The sequence below is a fragment of the Patagioenas fasciata genome, chromosome 5, assembly GCF_037038585.1.
Source record: "Patagioenas fasciata isolate bPatFas1 chromosome 5, bPatFas1.hap1, whole genome shotgun sequence".
NCBI lineage: Eukaryota > Metazoa > Chordata > Aves > Columbiformes > Columbidae > Patagioenas > Patagioenas fasciata.
This window is the reverse complement of record NC_092524.1, coordinates 6,714,355-6,734,205: the sequence shown is the minus strand read 5'-3', so window position 1 is coordinate 6,734,205 and position 19,851 is coordinate 6,714,355. Positions and strand designations below refer to the sequence as shown.

At 36.0% G+C, this 19,851-nt stretch overlaps 1 long non-coding RNA gene across 1 annotated transcript in view; it reads right to left on the bottom strand.

The window, feature by feature from the left end:
• Window positions 1-1,711: 1,711 nt before the first annotated feature.
• LOC139827987 (uncharacterized) overlaps window positions 1,712-19,851 on the bottom strand; it is a 101,035-nt gene continuing 82,895 nt past the window's right edge. Inside the window, exon 3 of the long non-coding RNA XR_011739136.1 lies at window positions 1,712-1,827. This is a non-coding gene — a long non-coding RNA (uncharacterized lncRNA). The remainder of the gene's footprint in view (window positions 1,828-19,851) is intronic.

The following is a 19,851-nucleotide window of genomic DNA, read 5'->3' as shown; positions in this document are numbered from 1 at the left end:
GGCATGGAGCTATCACAGAGCTGTAGAAAACAAGCAGAAAAGATCTTCCAGTCTACTTCCCCACCTGATCATCTGATTTGTTCTCAAAGGCATTTAGTCCTTGGGACTCAAAACTGTTACCTAATCTGCTGTACCCTTTACACGTACACAGCCAAGTTCAGATGCTGAAGAAGAGGACCAGCTCCTCTTTATCCAACATGTGAAGCATGGATCTCACCATCGTGAAGAATAAGTACAACTGCCAGTCTGTGGCAATTCAGTGCCCTATGGTCTTCACCTTCTGTATTCAGACGGTGCTGGAAATGAAAACACCCACCAGTAGTGCTGTAAAAAGAATCTGCTCCCCAGTTCTGGTAGGATATAAACTTCTTTGAAAGGGTTGAAGTCCAAGAAAGCTACTCAAGATCACTGTTTGGAAAAGGCTTCAAAGACTTTCCCTCCTCTATATGGAGATGTGCTAACAGAGCAACAAACAGTAGCAGATGCTATGGCTCTAGTTTATCTGACTGAAGCCTTGAAATCTTTAAATCTCTTTTTTCTACTATTTAATGAATTTATTTCTTGGCATTCAACAGCGTTCGAACTTCATATAGTTCAGAGGTCTATTCTGTTCACCTCTCCTGACTGCATATTTTGTTTGCTTATATTAAAAGAACTGGGTTTGATGGAACACCCCTGAACTTTTGCACCTGAAATCTGATCCAACATCTTCTCTAAGAAACCACTGCAGAAAAACAACAACTTCATCTTTTCAGAAAACTATGAACTCTTTCTCTCATTGATACTCATGGGTAAAAGAAAAGGACAATTGTTTAAATCTCATCAGAAAAAAAGGCAGTTGTCATGATTCAGAAAAGGTCTGAAACTGGATAAAAGTGGAACTTGAATATAATCAACCAATAAAAGGAATATCATAATTCCATTTTATTTGGTAAACTAATTGTACCAGAAGACTCTGACCTCTAGAGTGAAGTATCCACGTTAAAACTGATCATGGATGACACTGCAGTGGACTTTCTAACTGCTTATGTTATGACATAATTAAAAACATTCAGATTTTCTTCTGAAGGCTAACTCAAGATAATTCAAGCAAGTAGAGACAGGAATGAAATCCTCAAGATAGCAGAGTTCATTCTAAACCAGCTAAACAGATTTATCTGTAATTTGTCAGACTGGAAAATATTTTGTTGTTTTCTTACCCATTTGCCATCAAAGATTTAACATTAAATATAAACATAAATGAAATTTAAAACTTGATTTAACCATTACAAAAATGTGTAAAATGAAGTTTTTGCTTTACACATCTAGTTGGTTTTTTTGTTTGTTTTTGTTTGTTTGTTTGTTTGTTTTTATGAAAAGATATTAACTAGCTTCATTCTGAAGGATGAATCTCAATTTTGAACAACCTGTATGCTTTGGAGTTTCTATGCAGTTTTTGCTTTGGCCCCTTATGAAGATTGGGGCAATATACAAAATTTTATTCTAGAATAATGTTTGGAATTTTGAATGATGACATATTCACTGCTCTTTGAATTACATGCTTGAATAGTAGCTATGGCAATCTGCAGATAGTTAACTGCTTTACTAAGTAATTTGAAGAGTCTCTAACACGTGTGTGTGTCTATTCTCAGTTAACAAACAATAAAACTGAGGGACACAGATTAAATAATCATTTCAGATTTGCTTTACTCTTCATAGTAACTTACTGGGCAAATATGTAGTCTTCACCTTTTATGCCTTTCCAGCTCTTCTGCGGTAACTCATCTGGCTGTTCCTGTTGTCTTCTCTTTCCATTGTGTCTTCTCCTTCCATTGTGTCTTCTCCCAGCTGAAAAACAACAGACAAAACCTAAAAACTCAGCTATAATACATAACTAACAAAACTATGTTAATGGTACTTTTTTTCATTTGTTGGCATGATTCATCAGTTTGCCAAGCTTATTTTTTACATTTGAAATCTTAAGACATCTGGAGGTAAGGAACATGTGTTTTTCTATAATTGTACCACTCCCAGCACAACAGGAATTAGACACTGATTAAGCCCTAATGTCATATAACTATTTTATTATTGTCATCCATACTAAACAAATACATTTGCTTTAAACAAAGCATGTTGAATGAGCAACATTTAATGAATCCCTGCCTTTTAATTCACTAGTAACAGGCATGTTAAAGCAAAATGACACTTGTGTAAATCTGGAACAATCCTATTATTTTTAGTGGAATTATTCCAGACTAATATAGACATTAACTGAGAATAAAAAAAGTCCAAAATCCACAGGGAAAACAGCAGAATAAGTGAGTTTTAAATATACACGTGTATTTTGCCCAGGTTGTGAAACAGACTCAAGGCAATTCTCTAGAATGTGAATCCCACTGATAATCCTGTTCCACAATTTATTTCAATGTTAGGATAGTTGTTTACTGCCTTTTTGCAGATGCACATTTTAATTAAGTTGCTTTTGATTAATATATTATTTATAAACCCACAGTACCAAAAGGTCACGAACTGCAGTGTCTCAATTTATTGAGATTTTGATTCTGAACTATTTATCAGATTTGGCTACAAGAAAGAGCTGGCTGCTTGTGGGAGAAGTGTCACTTTCTGGTCATTTGAATCCAATTATGAAAGACATACACGCAGAACATTCCAAAATAGCATTGCTGTCGCTATGACTGCATGTCACTTTTGTCTCCATATCATTGGTTTTAGAAACATTACACAAAATGAATTGCATCAACCTTTTGTTTCTTTTTCTTTCCTTTTTTAAAGTGGCCTCAGCATTTCCTGATCGAGTTGAGACAGAGCAATAAGTACAGATTTTCCTCAGTGTCCCACAGACACATAAGTCATTTGGTTCATATGTGGGTGGTCTTTGACTTATTCAGCTTGCTCTTATAGACTCCCTAACACATCCAGCCCAATTAGATAGATGCACAGGATGGTCTTTACAAAATACCATTCAGCCATGTATCCTGCAACAAGAAACTACAAGTCATCTTCAGGGCACTGATTTATTTCTCATTGCCCTACCAATTTAATGACCTTATGATTTACACTGATTATGGAAATCTCTCCTTGGCAAGCAAAGTAATTATCCATCAATCTTAAATTCTTTAAGGGAAGCAAATGTTTATTTTCTGTCTGCATAATAAGTTTTATGTCATTTTTAATGTCATGACTCCCACATGCACTGAAGATATATGTAGTGACTTCTAATGTCTCACAGAATGTCAATTGGAAATGCAATTTGACAACAGGCTTAGCTTCTATTGTCTGAATATTTGGCATTATATAATGAAGATGGTTAAGTCCTCTGCTTGGAAATGCATATGTTATCCTAAGACAAAACAATGAACAAATTCTGTGGTCCAGTCATGAGGCCCGACAGAAAATTCTCAGTGAGAAAAATAGCAGCTTTTAAGTACATTTAAAATCAACTCTACAAATAGAGGTTGAGAATCAAATGGATGGATCGTACCTCAGCACACAGGGGTGAAGCTCATGACCTCTCACAGCCCACTCTGCTACTCTTTTTCTATAATTCTTTGATTTAGAATAAGGGTTCCAGCATTGTGAGTTTATTTTGAAATGACATAGGTTCTATTTGAGTGTAAATCAGAAAAATCTAGGTTCCACTGCATTATTTGCCACACTAAAATGTTGTATGTGCTCTTCTGGAAAGCTTATATTATTCTGGATATATTTAATGTTGTTGTTTTTTACTGTAGAACTCACAAATGGAAAGGTTTTTAAAACCTGAAGACCAAAGAGAGGTCAGCATCCAAGGAAATGGAGTTTTACAGAGGGGCCAGTGAGTCCCAACTCGGCTCCTTCTCAGCCCTGCTCCTCAAAGGTTATTCACACACAGCAGATCAAGTCACTGCTGATGACACCTTACTGTTTAGTTCCATCTTTTTCATTATCTCCTCCCCGTCTCTGCAGATTGATTGGCATGTATCCTCCATAAATCACCTTTGCATTTCAGGACCCAGAGTATAGCAGCTATGTAAGATGATGAAGTCCCTTCCACTCTTTTTGAGTTTGATGGGAAGATTCACTATTCACAAGAGTTTGTACGGATGGCAGTGATGGTTGAAGTTGGGTACAGAAATTAAGATAGTGAGGTTCCAATAAACATCATCAGTAATTCAGATGACATACTAAAACTATTCCTGTCCATACATTCAAGTTACTGAAAATGACAGAAGAAAATTTTTCCACTTCTCTGGAGCACTGTAGGTCAAGAGATTTTAGATTTTACAGCCAATCCTCTATGCTTTCCCCATGGAAAATGCCCATTAATTGGGCATGGATATGGTTTTCCTATGATTTGGTAGTTACTTTATTTCTGAGTCGCTAATTTTCTTCTATAACAGCTCAAAACCAAGACCTATCAGAGGTAAAAATTTTAGAGAACGAGATCCTGTGAAAATTTAACAAATAGGAAATGTCACCTTCTACAACTCAGGTGATATTGCCAACTCAGTGTAAGAAGGACTGATTTAACTTTTCACATCTGACTTCTCGTGTTGAAGTGAAGCAAGAAAATCTAGACAAGCCAACAAATACTCCTTCTCCCTGAAATCTGCAATTACATGTTTTTCTTAAAGTTAGTGTCACCAGAAATGACAGTCACATACACCTTTTAACTCCTGAAAAGGAAAATCTTAATGTTATCTTAATGCAACACTACCTGTCGTTTGACTGGCCTGGTACAGAGATGACACATATGTCCTATCACAACTTTCATTACAGACAAAAACTTATTTTTCTTCCCTAGAGGTAGTGGAATGAGACCAACCAAAAATTTCAAATTTAAACCACTTTGTCCCATCTTTTAGGTAGAGGAGAAAACCAACCTTGAATGTTTTTCTCACATTCTCAGCACTACAAATTTCAAGTACCTCAGCAACTCCAGTACCAAGTGGAATGGATAGATTTGTGTCCACACTACCAAAGTGTAGCCTCTTTTGGGGTAGATTGCCCACATCCAGGGTAGCCAGCCTTTTGATCTCACTGCCTTCTGGTACCCATGTGGTCCTTTCTTGCCCTAACACATTAGCATCAGCAATGAAGCTGTTGCATTATTATAGACACTTTTAAATTTTAAAAGTGTCTATAATAATGCAACAGCTTCATTGTAGCCAACCAGAGAGGTTGATTTTATAGCAGAAAACTGAGGTAACGGAAAAGACCGAGGTAGAGACATGAGGGTGCATTTGAGGGTGCTAAACATTCTGAGATATATATTTTTTTAAAGACTGCGTAGGTAGAGGAAGCTAAATTTGATGCACTGATTTTATTCATCCTGCATTTTGGGAGAACTCCAATTCCAGCTTTGGAATGTTCGAAAGTAAGCCAAGGAGCTGAGTGGATCACCAGGGATCCAGTGCCTGAGCCTGCTTCCTGGCCATTGGTAGCACTTTAGATACCCCTTGTGTAACGGGCTCTAAACCACAAATAACACATACCTCAGTTCAGCAATTTTCATTTCCTATTTTATCCTCAGCGTACACTGTGAAACAATTCCTAGCTCTAGGAAAATTTGCAGGATTAAGAACAAGAGCTTTGAATCAGGCCCAAATAAAGTACAGAAATAGATACTACAGGACAACAAAATAGGGGACTGAAACACAAAACCAGGAATATTGCTAGTCAGTTCCAATTTTATGGAATTAAAAGCCACCAAACAAAGTAGAAATTTGAGCAGATTAGTTTGTCATTCACATGAAATTTCTATATTTTAGGCATTTCATTTATCCTTGAGGAATATGTATGGAAAAGTCAATATAAACCAGAGACAGATCACAAGCCACTCTGTTAATGGGGAACCTTATTAATTGGAGTTTTTCCAGTGGAGTCAGATGACTTCATTTCAATATTTATCCCTACGGCCCAGTTTAAAACCGAAAACTTCCATAGTTGTTTAACAAACTTGCATTTTAACACAACTAAATGTAAGCAGATCCATGGGGGACCTAAGAATGCGCGTCTTATCCACAGAATGCATTCCAATGTCTTTGCAAGGTCCGAGTCTGTATATAAACACACCTGGGGTTATCATTACTCCCTAAGTGATGCCATGCTAAGATATCCAATTTATTAGAATGCTGGTATTCATAATATGGAGACAACTGATTGGATCAGTAATGCAGTATTTTGTGAGATTAGTGGATTGCTGAATTTGATTTTGATGGTCACTTTTCAAATTAATTACAAATTAAAATGAAACCACAAGAATGATGTTAAAAGTATGTTTAAAAATATGGCTTTCCATCACAGATTAAAGGCACTACACTGAGAAGAAAGACTGGAAAACTTATCCTAGTTCATAGGTACTTCCATGCTTAAGGCTGCTAATGAACTCAGAAGTTTTACTATTACAGGTTATTTTTTGTCACAGCCCTGTTCTGCTTCAGGTTATTTCACTGCAGTGGAGCCTGTAGAACATGATGTCTGCTCTTGTCTCTGCAGTTTCAGTTCATAATTCAGAATCTTAGTTTAAAATTTACTTTTATGAGTTGCTCAAGCTAAGCTGCCAGTTCAGACTAGACTGGCTAAAACAGGGATTCACATGCCATTAACTGACCCTATAGTTGAGAGCAAAACCCTCAAAGAAAGGATATGGGTGAAGAGCTGGCACTGGGAACGGTTTGAAGATCTGAGGCAAGATTTGTCAGTTACTACGGTCTGATCCTGAACATGTGTCACAGAAACAGCGAGTGAGCAAAGGTATTCTGTTGTGTTAATGTAGAAAGATTGTTTTAAAAGGAAAATCTATTATAGGTCTTTGAAAATAACTGCTAGGTAGACTCAAAGTAGCTGGGAATTACCCGATCTGTTGAAAAAAACGGTATATTATGCAAAGATTCTATTCTGAAATTAATTTTTGTGTAGATTCCAACTAGTTTTTATCCCTTTAAGATTAAATTCAGGCACATTTTCTAATAAAACACAAGGTTATTATATTTAGAATACATATAAAATATTTCAAACACATTTTTGTATTTTTCAGTTGTGAATACTGGTGGAAAATGATGTATTTGCTAATATTTTTTTACAATGTGAAAAGCAGTTATTTTCCAACTATTTTAATACATCTTTAACAATCAGTACATTCCAATATGAGACTTAAAATAATGAAATGTCTTTCAATTGTGTGGTTAGTACATTATCGGAGTTTGTCGAGTTGGATCATATCTCTAATTGTGAATTTCCACACCCTACAGAATTATAACATTTTATAGGCACAGCTAATCTTGTGTGAACCATACATATAATCTATGAATTTTACACGATTACTCTAACAATTTTTCAATAACTATTAAGATGCGTTCTAAACCTGAATTCCATCTTTAATACATACTCTATCTTTCTTGAAAGACAAGAATATAATGCAATTTACAGCATCCTGAAATAGTTATTTTTGTATACATTTCTTCATTTGTTATCCTCCTTCAAAAAGTATTTCCCACACCATAGAACATTTTTGAGTTCCTGATTTCAGGTAAGTTTCTCTGAAAAACAAGCCCATAACCATATTTGAAAGACTATCCAGCCAGCCTGCTTATCTTTCCCTATTACCTTCCTAACTAACTGTCTCATTTTAGGCATTTCTAGGAACCATTCATTTGATATCTAGAAGCACCTACTTGCAAACACAATTTTTCAGGACATTGAGTTTTACTATAAAACAAGCCTTTGCCCTATAGAATTGTTTCCTTTCTTCCTGTGATCACTCAAATCTCCTGTACAGCACATAGACTTGTGCAAATCCCTCACCCCTTTATCACAGCGGTACATGGAACCCCAAGTAGACGAGATCTAAAATCAGATTGTTCTGGTAGATGCACCAAAGAGAGAAAGGAAAGTACAACGGAATCTAAAACATGCTTGAGATCTACGTGGTGATTCACCACTTATTTTTATATTGGAAACAGAATTATCTGAAAGTTACGTATGTCGCATAGATCACAGATACGTGGTCTTTGCAAACATTCATGAGAACAGGAGAAAAGAAGAAAAAATACTAACATCTTAATTGACTATTTCACCCGTCCTTCATCTCTGCATTTTGTAGCATACAATCAAGTAGAAAATAAGAGACAAGTAAACTATGAGAACAGCTGTGATATGGTTTTCCTTTGGATCTTCTTTTTGGTTTGAGGGGTGGGAGTTTTGTGTTTGTTTGTGGTTTTTTTGGGTTTTTGTTTGATTGGTTGGGGGTGGGGGTTCGTTTATTTGTTTGGGTTTTTTTTGTTTCTTTGTTTGTGGTTTTGTTTTTTGTTGATGTTTGCTTGTTTGGGTTGGTTGGTTTGTTTGTTTAATACTAATAACACTCCTACTATTGACCGCTTCATATTGTTTTATCATGAAATATAGAAGAAGGTTTAGTAATGTTGGAAATGCCAGGGCCTTGGGGAAGAAAACATGGAAAACAGATGTTTGTTGTTTAAGGTTACAATGTAATTAAGCCAATGGGACTAATATTACTTATATGCCATTACTTAAGGAGCAGCTGTTCCTCCCACCGCCGGCTTCATTGATTAGATCATGGATATTTTCCACCCCCATAACCCTGTCTCCTTGTCAGCATAACTTTCCTCTTTCTAGTAAATTAGAAGGCATTGTTAACATAAATTTAAAGGGACCATCCTCACACCTTTAGTAAACAGAGGTTGCTAAAGGCATTGTTATTCTTTACACTTGTAAGCAATAAAGGGAATTCGGCTGCATTCCATTAGTTTTGCCCAATCAGAAATTCAGTCCATCTTACAGTTAGAATGATAACACAATTGTGCATAACAGGTTCATGTTATTTTATAGGAACTCGTATTAGTTCCTGGAAAAAAGTGAAATGTAGCCCTGGTAGAATCCACGCTAAGTTACAGGTTAACGATTGTAGAAAATTTACAAGCAAGAAATATAAAGTAATGCCATATCTTGAGAAGGACTGGAGAAAATAGAGCATTTGTACAGATGCCAGTAGAATCAGGGAACGCGCAGTGGCCTTTTGATGTCTGTGCTTCTGGGACACAGTTAGCTTGAGAAACATAAAGACCACCAAACTATACCGAATTTATCATTTGCCAACTCGTTTCATAGCTTTCATCATCATCAATATATGATAAATGTATATCCTGCACTATAGGAGATTTATATTCTCTTTATAATTTTTCTCTCCCTATGAGTTCCAGGGCTTGTTTACACAGGGAAATTAATGTGGAGTAAGCTAGAGCAGAACAGTTAAGCAGGCTGTTTGATTAATATATCACTCTTACATTATATCATGATACAAAAAGATTAAGCAATGTCTTACTTTATCCAGGGAGTTAGCATATAAATTCTGTTCTTATTCTTCTGCAAATCAGTTTGCCTTTGCAGGGTAGTCCAAAGCCTATCCTACAATTAAGAATAAAAAATAGGTGGTGTCCTCACCTGTTTGGCACCTTATGATTTTTAGTTGACATGATGTTCTTCATCTGTGTTAACTCCCAGTGTAGACACTGTTTAACTTCTATACAGGCCACTGGAGAGGCTTATTACTTGTCTTATAAAATAATATTAAAACTCCAGTAATATAATGCGTACTGCTTGAGTTTCAAAATGGCTTGGATAAAAGTTGCGAATCTTTGTGCGCTTTACTGTTTTGCAAACATTATTGTGCCCCTTCTTAGGTACCCATCATTTTCTGTTTCTCTGCATATAGAATATTTTATATTTGCACTTATTTTTACTGTTAAGATCTGAACATCCCCCATTTCTGCTCTTCTTGTACCTCAGTGCCATTATTGATTCGTATTTGAAGGTGCCTTTGCAAATAGTAGCTAAAAATTGTCTTGTTATGAATTTGTCTATAGTTAAAATATAATCTTGAATTAGTAAGTTAATCAACTCAGCTAAATACCTGACTAGTCCAACCATGGGATTTCAAATCTCAGGTTAAAATTGAATTGAGTGCATGTAAGGATTTTCTACAAATAGTAAAATGCCTGAAAACCAACTGTTTAAATTGTTTGCTGATTTAATAGTATGAAAACTTCTAATCAAAACAGTTTGATATTTTATTTTAGTATCTATATGGTCACTTTCCAGCAGTGAAGTAAAATAATTTGCTGTTACTACAGAAATAGTTGATGCTGCTAAACACATTATAAATGAAATGAAAACTTTCTCCTGGTGACAGATTTTTGTAAACGCCTAATGAGAGCTTTATGCAATTACATTTGTATAATACTTTTTATGTAGACTCCAACGAATCTAAATTTTCCCTGAGAGTCAGAGCCTGGATAAGTGAAAGTCAAACTATAATCTTTTACAAATAGCCGTGGCCCAGGTTTAACTCCAAATGCTTTGATATATACAATTCAAACTGTGTGCATGTTGGTGTGCGAATACTAAAAGACAATTTATAAGCTTCTTAAACATATGACACCAGTTACACGGTGCTATTATCTGGCATGGCATTACCAGGCAAAATATTTGAAGCGCCTGATGACCAGTTCTGAAATATATTGAGGCACTGTCTTGGCTTTGGCCTTTAAAATCTGATCCTTGATTCTCAGACAATCAAACTTAAGTTATGTGAAACTCAGCTTTTGTGAAGGAAATTTCACTTTGGATTTTTGCTTCAGAAAATGGATTTTAAACAGTTGATAACATTTTTGCAAAAATGCATAGCTAATAAGAAGTGGTGTGTACTGTAATATTCCTTTTGAACTTTTCTGTGGAGTTTTAAAGCAGGTAATGTATCTACTAGCTTGCTACCAAACTACCCATCAATCTACAGAGATGTGTCAAGTTAGAACCTCTTTTTTTCTTGGTCATACAAGTGGCCTATAGAACATGAATTTCACTTTCCAAAGCTAATTAAATGTTCTTCTTGTTAACATTGACCACCATTTAAAGTGTCTGAAAGGGCTTCATGTTTCATCTCTTTGATGAATTTGAAATGTACAAGTAAAAATGTTTTAACAGAGACATCACTCTTTCTGTAAAGGAAAATGCCACGATTATTAAAGCAGAGTTATGATATCTGGACTGGAAATTCAGGAGAGGTTTATAATCATCAGGGTTTCTGGAACAGTTTTCAGTAAAAGTCCTGGGACCAGACAATGTCTGATGATGTTGGTCCCTGAGCAGGGTGTATAACAGACCGTATAGCGTAGCTGCCGCCTGCACTAGGGGATTGGACACAGTGATCTCACAGAAATTCCTTCATTTGCTGCTATGGAGACAAACTTGAAACTAGGACTGCTTAGTCGCTTAAAAAGAGAACTAAGGACAGTTCAGAAGTATTTAATGAATTCAAGTATAAAGTCTGCTTATAGTTCTTACAGGCTTGACTTCCATATTTTGAGGCATCTATAGAAAATGTATAAAAATCATATAAAAAATTAGAAGGTGTACTACAAGGTAGAGCCAAAATTTTCCTGAATACAGTTTATAGAAGGGAAAGCTCTGTTTCTTGGTATAAGGAGCGTATTAATAGAATCAGAGTAATTTTGGTTGGAAAAGACCTTTAAGGTCATTGAATCTAACCACAAAGCCAGTACTACAAATCCACCTATAAACCATGTCCGTAAGTGCCATATCTACACATCTTTTAAACCCCTCCGGGGATGGTGACTCAGCCACTTCCCTGGGCAGGCTGTTCCAGTGCTTCACAACTCTTCCCGGGAATAAATTTTTCCTAATATCCAATCTAAACCTCCCCTGGCGCAACTTGAGGTCATTTCCTCTCATCTTATCCCTTGCTACTTGAGAAAAGAGACCAACATGCACCTCACTACAACCTCCTCTCACTTAGTTGTAAGGAGCAATAATGTCTCCCCTCAGCCTCTTCTTCTCCAGGCTAAACAACCCCAAGTCCCTCAGCTACTCCTCGTAAGATTTGTGCTCCAGACCCCTCACCAGCTTCATTGTTCATTTGACTTGACCTCTTTTAGGCTTTTATATTAACATCTATCATCACAGGATTGGAATGGTTGGATAAGAGAGGACTTCCCAAGGAATGAAGGAAGTGCAGGCCAGGCACCATGTGCTCCAGCAATCCTCCACAGGAAGGTGGGGCCAAAACAATGGTCTTGAACTTTTTGGAAAGTGTTTTAGGTAGTGTTATATGTACGAAGATCAGAGGAGGAAGCAAGGGGGCCAGTTTGTCTTTACTTTCTACCCTTCATCAGTGCTGAGAAAGTTGGGGAGCATCAGTTACTTCAAGGTTGTGTTTGAGTTACATACTCAAAGTATGAGATACTTTACACAGGGGAAACTACACCATAGAAAGTTACTCTCTGTGCTGAATATGGGGTAGTGGAGTTGCAAGTGAGGTCAGAACCTGTTACTCAGAATACAAATTTTCAGAAGAAACTGCAGATAGTTCATATGTAAATGTTTTGAATTTGCAAGTACAGAGTGTTCTTCCAACTCATTAGCTCATACTTTATGCTCTGCCAAATTGCCAATTATAATACTCCAAAAAACATAATCTTGAGCAAATTGTAGAGAACAGTGACATTCATAACAATAGATTAATGTCAAGTATTTTAGTATCAGCTGCATGATTTACACGGTTTGGGTTGAAGGAGGTGATGAATCAGAAGATTTGGGATTATCCATTGCGATACTACTTTTTAAAATTTATTTTTTCATTTGCATTGATTTTAATACCATAGACCAGAGTATTTTCATAGAGGTTTCACACTATGTGAAATGCACTCTGGAGTTCAATTCAGGGAATTTCAATTTTTGTTATCAGCTTGAGGCACTAACACATAATTTGCAAAGATGCTGAGGGTCCTTGATTTCCCATGGATTCAATGAAAGACTCAGGTTTCTGCATTTCTTTTGTACCTTTTCCAGATCAACAAGAAGTTGAGTAGGTACCCGCATATCTCATCGAATTAAAAATGAAGATACATCACATCATTTGAAACTGGACTCTAAAACAAAGCCAAAACCACACAGCCACAGAACTCTAGGGCTAACTCATGCTCTCATCACACTGCAAAACACTCAGTGATCTCAGTATTCATTTACCTACTGAATCCTGAATTTTGATTTTGCTAAAAATAAATAATATGCAATGACAGCTTTTCAACCTAACAAAAATATGTGTATTTTTGGTTCAGATGAAACAGTCCTTTGTAATATGGAATACAACAGCGCTTGACTACCACAATTGACAAGAACTTGCTCTACGGGTACTTTGTAGGCATTTGTATCAATCTGTTCATGTTCACGCATATATAGAGGCTTACAGTCTCAACAAAACACAATCAAACCACCTCAGCTGCACAATTCCACTCAAGTTGACAAAGCTATATGTATTTATACTTGCTACAGATCTGTCCTAAGGATTTTTGCTAGTAAGGCCTGGTGTAATGCCCACTAAAGTCAGAGAGGTGACCAGAAGAAAATACTCAGAATACATAATAACACAAAATACAAACTATATAGAGGGAGGAAAAGGTTGTTTTTCTTTCCAGGCATCAGAACAAACACTAGATGAGAGATACTCCCAGTTGTACAAAAGGTTTGGAGAAGTTTCTCTTTTACCCACGCCACTGAATCACCCTTATGTCAGGCTCCATCTGCAGAATCCTTACTCATGTAAATAGTATAGGGCTTCATGTTTTCATCAGTTATTTTTAAACCGTTGCATTTCTCTTGAAATTAGAAGAGGAAAAGGTCATCTCAGGAGCCTGATTTTGCCCTGTTTCTAGCAAAGCTTGTTTTTTATTTGTGGGAAGGGGCAGAAATATTAATAGGAGGAAAACAGGTTTTTAAATGAAAGAAAATGTAAGGTTATAATGACTTGACATGAATTTCACACTTACATTCACCAGTAAAATTAAACGTGTACTATTGAACATTTGCTGTGAAATCAGTATAAAGAAGAAATTAAAGTTGTTTCCCTTAAGAACATTGGCTATCCGAGAGATTTGTCAAATTTACAATAATTTAACTGCCATAAATCAGACCCTATTTGAAAAATCTTATATCGTAAATTATCTCTAAGTTAATAAGCCTATTGGAATAATATTCTCGTATCTGAAGCAAAACATCTGACTGCTCGTTTGTGCAGGGAGATACAAACCACAGTTGGCAGTAACTGATGAAATATAATCAAGTAGGAAAGAAACAGTTATTGAAATAGAGAAAATTCTACAGTATGTGAAATATTTATATCGCACTTATATCATGTTCATGCTATTAAAAGTCTGAGCAGTCCCTGTTTACATCCAGACTATGGCATGTGAAGTGACAAAAGTAAGTGAAAGGCAGTAACAAAAACTTTTAACGTAGGGGTTGGGATGGGTAGGGAATATTTTGGGATCCTTCAGTCAGTTCAAAGGACAGACAGACAGTACCACTGGGTACTACGTAAGTTCCTCAAGACTCACAGTGTGATATCAATACAATCACCACAGTTCATACCATTCACAAACCTTACCAAGTAGTAGAACGGTTTTGCAGAACGAAGGATTCAAATCGGAGTAAAACTTTTGCTTAACGTACCATCATAAAAATGTTTCCCAATTAAGTTTTAAAATTTTCAGTGACAACAAATGAACATACTCATTAACAACACTGAGCAATCTTTCTTATGACCTATAAGTTGGTGATGAAACATCAGCCAGTTATGCCTTGCAGCAGTCCTGTGAGATACTACTATGTCTCTACACAAGGAGAAACCATAATAGAGTCTTAAGTGTAAGCCATTTCTGCAAGGTCCCTGTGAGAGCTAAGAATAATAAAGCGGTATAAGAATTTATTTATCTTGGTGACTGGATATTTAAAGAAAAATCTATTTTATATATGGTAAAACAAATTAGGTTCTTTGCTTTGCATATGGGTTTAGGCTTCCACTTCATTTAAATTCTGATCAATTTTAAAATTCCTGTTTATTTTAAATCTAACCAAAGAGCCGCCTATTCATCTCGTCACAGTCTCTATAGTCCATAATTGAAGAATGAACACCTAAACCATGAAATTATTGCATGATAATTATGTAATTAATGTAATTTCATTATCTAGAAAAATACGAAAGAAGGTTACTGGAAAACCAAATAATTATAAAAAAACACAATGAAACAAAGAAACAAGCATAAACAGCCAACCAACCAACCACAACAACAACAAAAACACCACCACCAAAAAAGCCAAAAGCCCAGATTGTTAAGTTAAAAGACACCAAAGAGAAAATGTCGAAATCTGAAGTAAAAATTGTTGATGATGATGATTAGGAAAGCTGTCATATGACTATCTTAATAAGACATGTAACGGTAAATGAAATTATGAATAACTAGAGAAAAATAGCAGAAATTAAATAACAGAAAGTAAGTATGATGAGAGATAAACCTGCTACACTTCCGAAAGCTGCAGGTAGAAGCTGAAGAAATAACTTGTTATTTTAAGTATCAAAGAAAAGGTACCGGAGTTACTGAGGGTGTGAAGATGCGAAAATAAATTTTGGGGAAACATTTCTGAAAATATTAAAGCAAGTTATTTTGTGACTATGAAAAAACAAAAATGCTTGTCCTGATTTCGAAGTGTAAAGAGAGCAGTTGCCTCAAGGATATACAACTGGTAATCCCACACAATGCAAAAATGGATCATGAAAAATGTAGACTTTTTTGGGGAGCGAAAGGGAATTTGTATAGAGAAAGTCACTGATTCTAGTAGGTCCCTTCTCCCTCACACTGAGCAGCAGACAGGAGAGTGGAAATGTATTCACAGTTCTGTGACAGCTGTCAGATACTGAGCTCTACCAGGCAACCACAGTTACTTTATACTATACTATGTGGATCATTTCTAAAGAACTATTCAAAACGCAGCATGTCCACAAGAAAAAAATATGGTGTCTCATAAGCCCACACTCCCCAGTGGAATGCAATGGAAATTGTGACCCAGGCCATTGACAACAGAGAAACAAACTTTTCCAGCTAAGCACTCTCAAAAGCTAAAGAAATTGGAAAGACATAGAAAGCAAACCTGAACAGGTGTTTCACTTCTGCATGCAACAGAAATAACAGAATTAAAATTATTCAGTATATGTCTAAAAATGCATAGTGCTGAAAAAGAGGGGCAATGACTACAAAAGATTTTTTTCCTGACTTTTGCAACATGGTTTTAAATTTTAAGTGCAAGAAGAAACACAACTTTATTAAAAATATCGAATTAATCATAAACTATCTGACAAAATACACTCCTGCATTTCATATATCACCCTTCACCCTTTAACAATGTTTCCTGCCCTTGTGACAAAATTTATTGTCACCTGAGTTGTGGCAATTCAAAGCATTTACAGAAATAAGCTGTAGATTCATTAAATTAAATTAAATTAAATCAGAAAACCCTGGAGATAACTCCATGTGCAGGACTGTTGGCACAACCCAAACTGCAGCGCAGGGTGAGAAACAAGTGCCTAGGAACAGAAACATCTAAAATTGGTTGGCTGGCTTCAAAGAATAAAGGGTGGTATGTGAGGCTGCAGGTAGGAATCCTGTGTTAAACAGGGATATTGAAAAAGCACTATGATACTCATATTCTAATACAATCTGTGAGTGGGCCTTAAATGCCCACATAACTCAGTCAACTGAAATAAGAATCTCTGGGATGTCATAGAAACCCTAGGCGGGGGGGGGGGGGGGGGGGGAGAAAGAAAATAGTTTATAATGTCACCAGTAAACATCCAGTATGGCTCTTAAAATCCTTTTCTTATGCGTAGAAGTGAACTAACGAAGGAATGACCTTCAATTCTTAGAATTTATTTGCCTTGGACGTCACTCAGAGCAGAGATAACAGATTTTTTTTCTCCTCTTGCCTTTTATTTGTGTGAAAGGACATCTGCAAAGTTATATTTATAGAAAAAATAATACATTATTGAAAGAAAAATCCTCTAGATGTATATGTACGGAAGATAAAGCAATGTGTGAACTGAAGCTACACTGACAAAACCAACTCAGCTCTTCAGAAAGGATGATTTGTTACTTCCTATGTCTGATTTGATTAGTCCACTCCTTCACAAACGTGCGCAGCCTCAGTTGAATGCTTGTTTAATATTAATTGATACCAGAGTAATGTAGCTTAATTTGTCTGAGTTTGTTTGTTGGTTTGGGTTTTGGTTGGTTTTGGTGGTAGGTGTTTTTTGTGTGTGTATGTGTGTATTTGTTTGTTTGCCTGGTTTTTTTTAGGGGAGTGGTTTTGGTTGTTCTCTTTTGGTGTGTGTGCCGTTTGTGGTTTTTTGGTTGGTTGGTTGGTTGGTTTTTAGTAGGTAGTTTGATTCCAATTTACATCTTTCAATACTTTCTAGGTTGTGGACCGTGGTGAACCTTGTCATTTTTGCAATGTTATGGTAACTGCCATAGGATTGTATAGGCCTTAGTTAATAGTTTAGATATTAAAATTTTAACAAAGAAACTATTTAAAGGTCTGCATGGCTTAAACACAACTGGGTTGGTTTATTTTGTTTTCCGTGCAGTTGCTCAGCAAACTGAGAAAGATAAACTAAAAGGAGAACATTCAACAGTCACCCAAAACCTGTCTATTCTTTTGACGACATGTGGAACTGATAACTGTACTGAGGGCAAAGCTGAAATGCCTCAGGATGCAGGAAGATGCTTATACAGACCAGCTGAGCCAATTGGCCTAACAAGAATATATAATGTCCTGGTTTGACTAAAGGTAACTAAAGCTTACGTTTTCAGGGACTTCAGCTAAAACCATCTGAACTGTTTTCCTTGTTGATTCTTGGACTTGTGATACTTGCATGAGACCTCATGTATTTTATCACATTAAATGTCTTTACCCAGAGTCATCGCTTTTTAAAAATCTTTTCCTTTTAAAGCTCAAAGGCAAGATGCAAGAAACCTTGCAGACTTTTTCTCCACAAAGTGGTGTGTATGTGTATTATAGATGCCTGAACCAAGAAGCATAGTTTTACTCATCAGGCTTAGCAAGTAATGATACCTATTAACTACTAAATAATGGGATGCATTCACCTTTCATTGAGCACTTAAGAAATCTGCCTAAAAGGAAGCTTAAAAATTCTGCTGCTAATTTTATTGTGTGTATGTTTATAGGCAATAATAATGTGCTTTTTGTAATTTTATGATAAACATTTATATAAAACCTACCAACATGACAACTTTCTGCTCTGTTGAAAGTTAATACTGTTGGTTTATACCACAATACTGTTCTAATTAACGTGTGAAAGGACTAGCTGCTATGGCACTGGCTGAAGAGGACTCTACCATATGATCCTCCACGGCATGAGTAAGAACAGCTATATGAGACTTGTGCTCTAAATTGTCCCTTGGAGAAGCTCATCTCTCTTCACTGACTACAGTGACAAGTTAGGGAGATTCAGCCTGAACTATAATTAGCCAGTGTGTATTCCCCCTAAGTGGCAATGCAGAGCTTTGGTCAACTTCAGTGGAACTTGAGTCCAATTTCTAGTCCATCCTCTGCTAATACAATATAATCTGTGAAACTATCTCACATTAAGAATTCTGTTGTATTGCTTGCTTGGTAGAGGGGTTCATAGCCTTAATTAATAATTCCCATTTAAAATTTATTTTTTAATATTAAATCTATAAATCTACTACCCATAAAAGATTCTAAAATGTTAATAAAATAATATAATCTCCTCGGTAAAACAGAGACATGAAATGCATATGTATCTAGTTTTGGAGGGTGAAATCTGTTTGAATACCCACAGTATCTGTATATAAAAGTATATAATTATATATTTTAAACAACCTGGAAAAATATGTAATTACCTAAACATAGTATTGAAACAAATAGGAAAATATCTGAGTGATAATTTTTTTGAAACTAAAATAACTTTGTTACAGCTGAAACATCATAAAAGAAAATCAATACAGAGAAGTAGATTAAAGAATAGTCTACAATGTTTCATATAAATCAAAACAAATCAGTGCAACCACCTAAAATCTGAAAAGGAAGTACTAAGAAATCTTGAGAAACCAAGTGAGATGAGAAATCGATATTGAACACAGACTGTCAAAGAACATAGAACTGATGCGTAGCAAAAAAGCTGATCTGAATCCTATGATAAAACTTTTTACTTAGGCACACTCTATCCTATCAAGGTCAGTTTTGAAGTCATGATTCCACAGACATTACACTTAGTTCAGCAGCATCTTTCCCCACATACCCTTCTCATTTCCCCCCAAGTTGCTACCATGCAACTGCTTATGAAGCTACATAAACTGAATCAGGGAACTCATCCAGCCTAAAACTAGGCCTGTAGAAAACAACTTCACGGGAGAGGAATGAACTATTGACAATGTGGCAGGAACAGCCTGACCCGGCACTCTTATTGAGAGACACAGATGAACAAATGCAGCCTAAATGAGCAAATAATTGTTTAATGTGCTATTCAAATGTAAGTGCTCAGTCCTCAATGAACAGTTCCTATACACAGCAAACAGAAAAAGCCATTTAGTTCAGCTTCCTTGGAAGAGATCTCATTTATCACTTTACAAACGTGGTGCATACACCTCTTGTTCTCAAAGAGGAAATATTGGTTTTGTGCCAATTTGTTTCCTACCTTTTTCAATGGGGAAACTAATGCTAATTTTTACATTGGCCTTCCAGGTCTTTAATAAGCTGGTCTGGCACAAAGCAGATATTTGAAATGGATGAGTAGTTTCTCCTGAGCTAAAACTGAATGCTAATATGGACAAAACAGGTTTGTTTTGGTTGCTGAACCACACACCTACCAGTTCTTCAACCCTAAGGGGAAAATAGGGTGAAAATACAATGAAAATTATTCAACCTTGATGGCTAATGCTGAGAACCTGTAGAAACAAGTCTTTA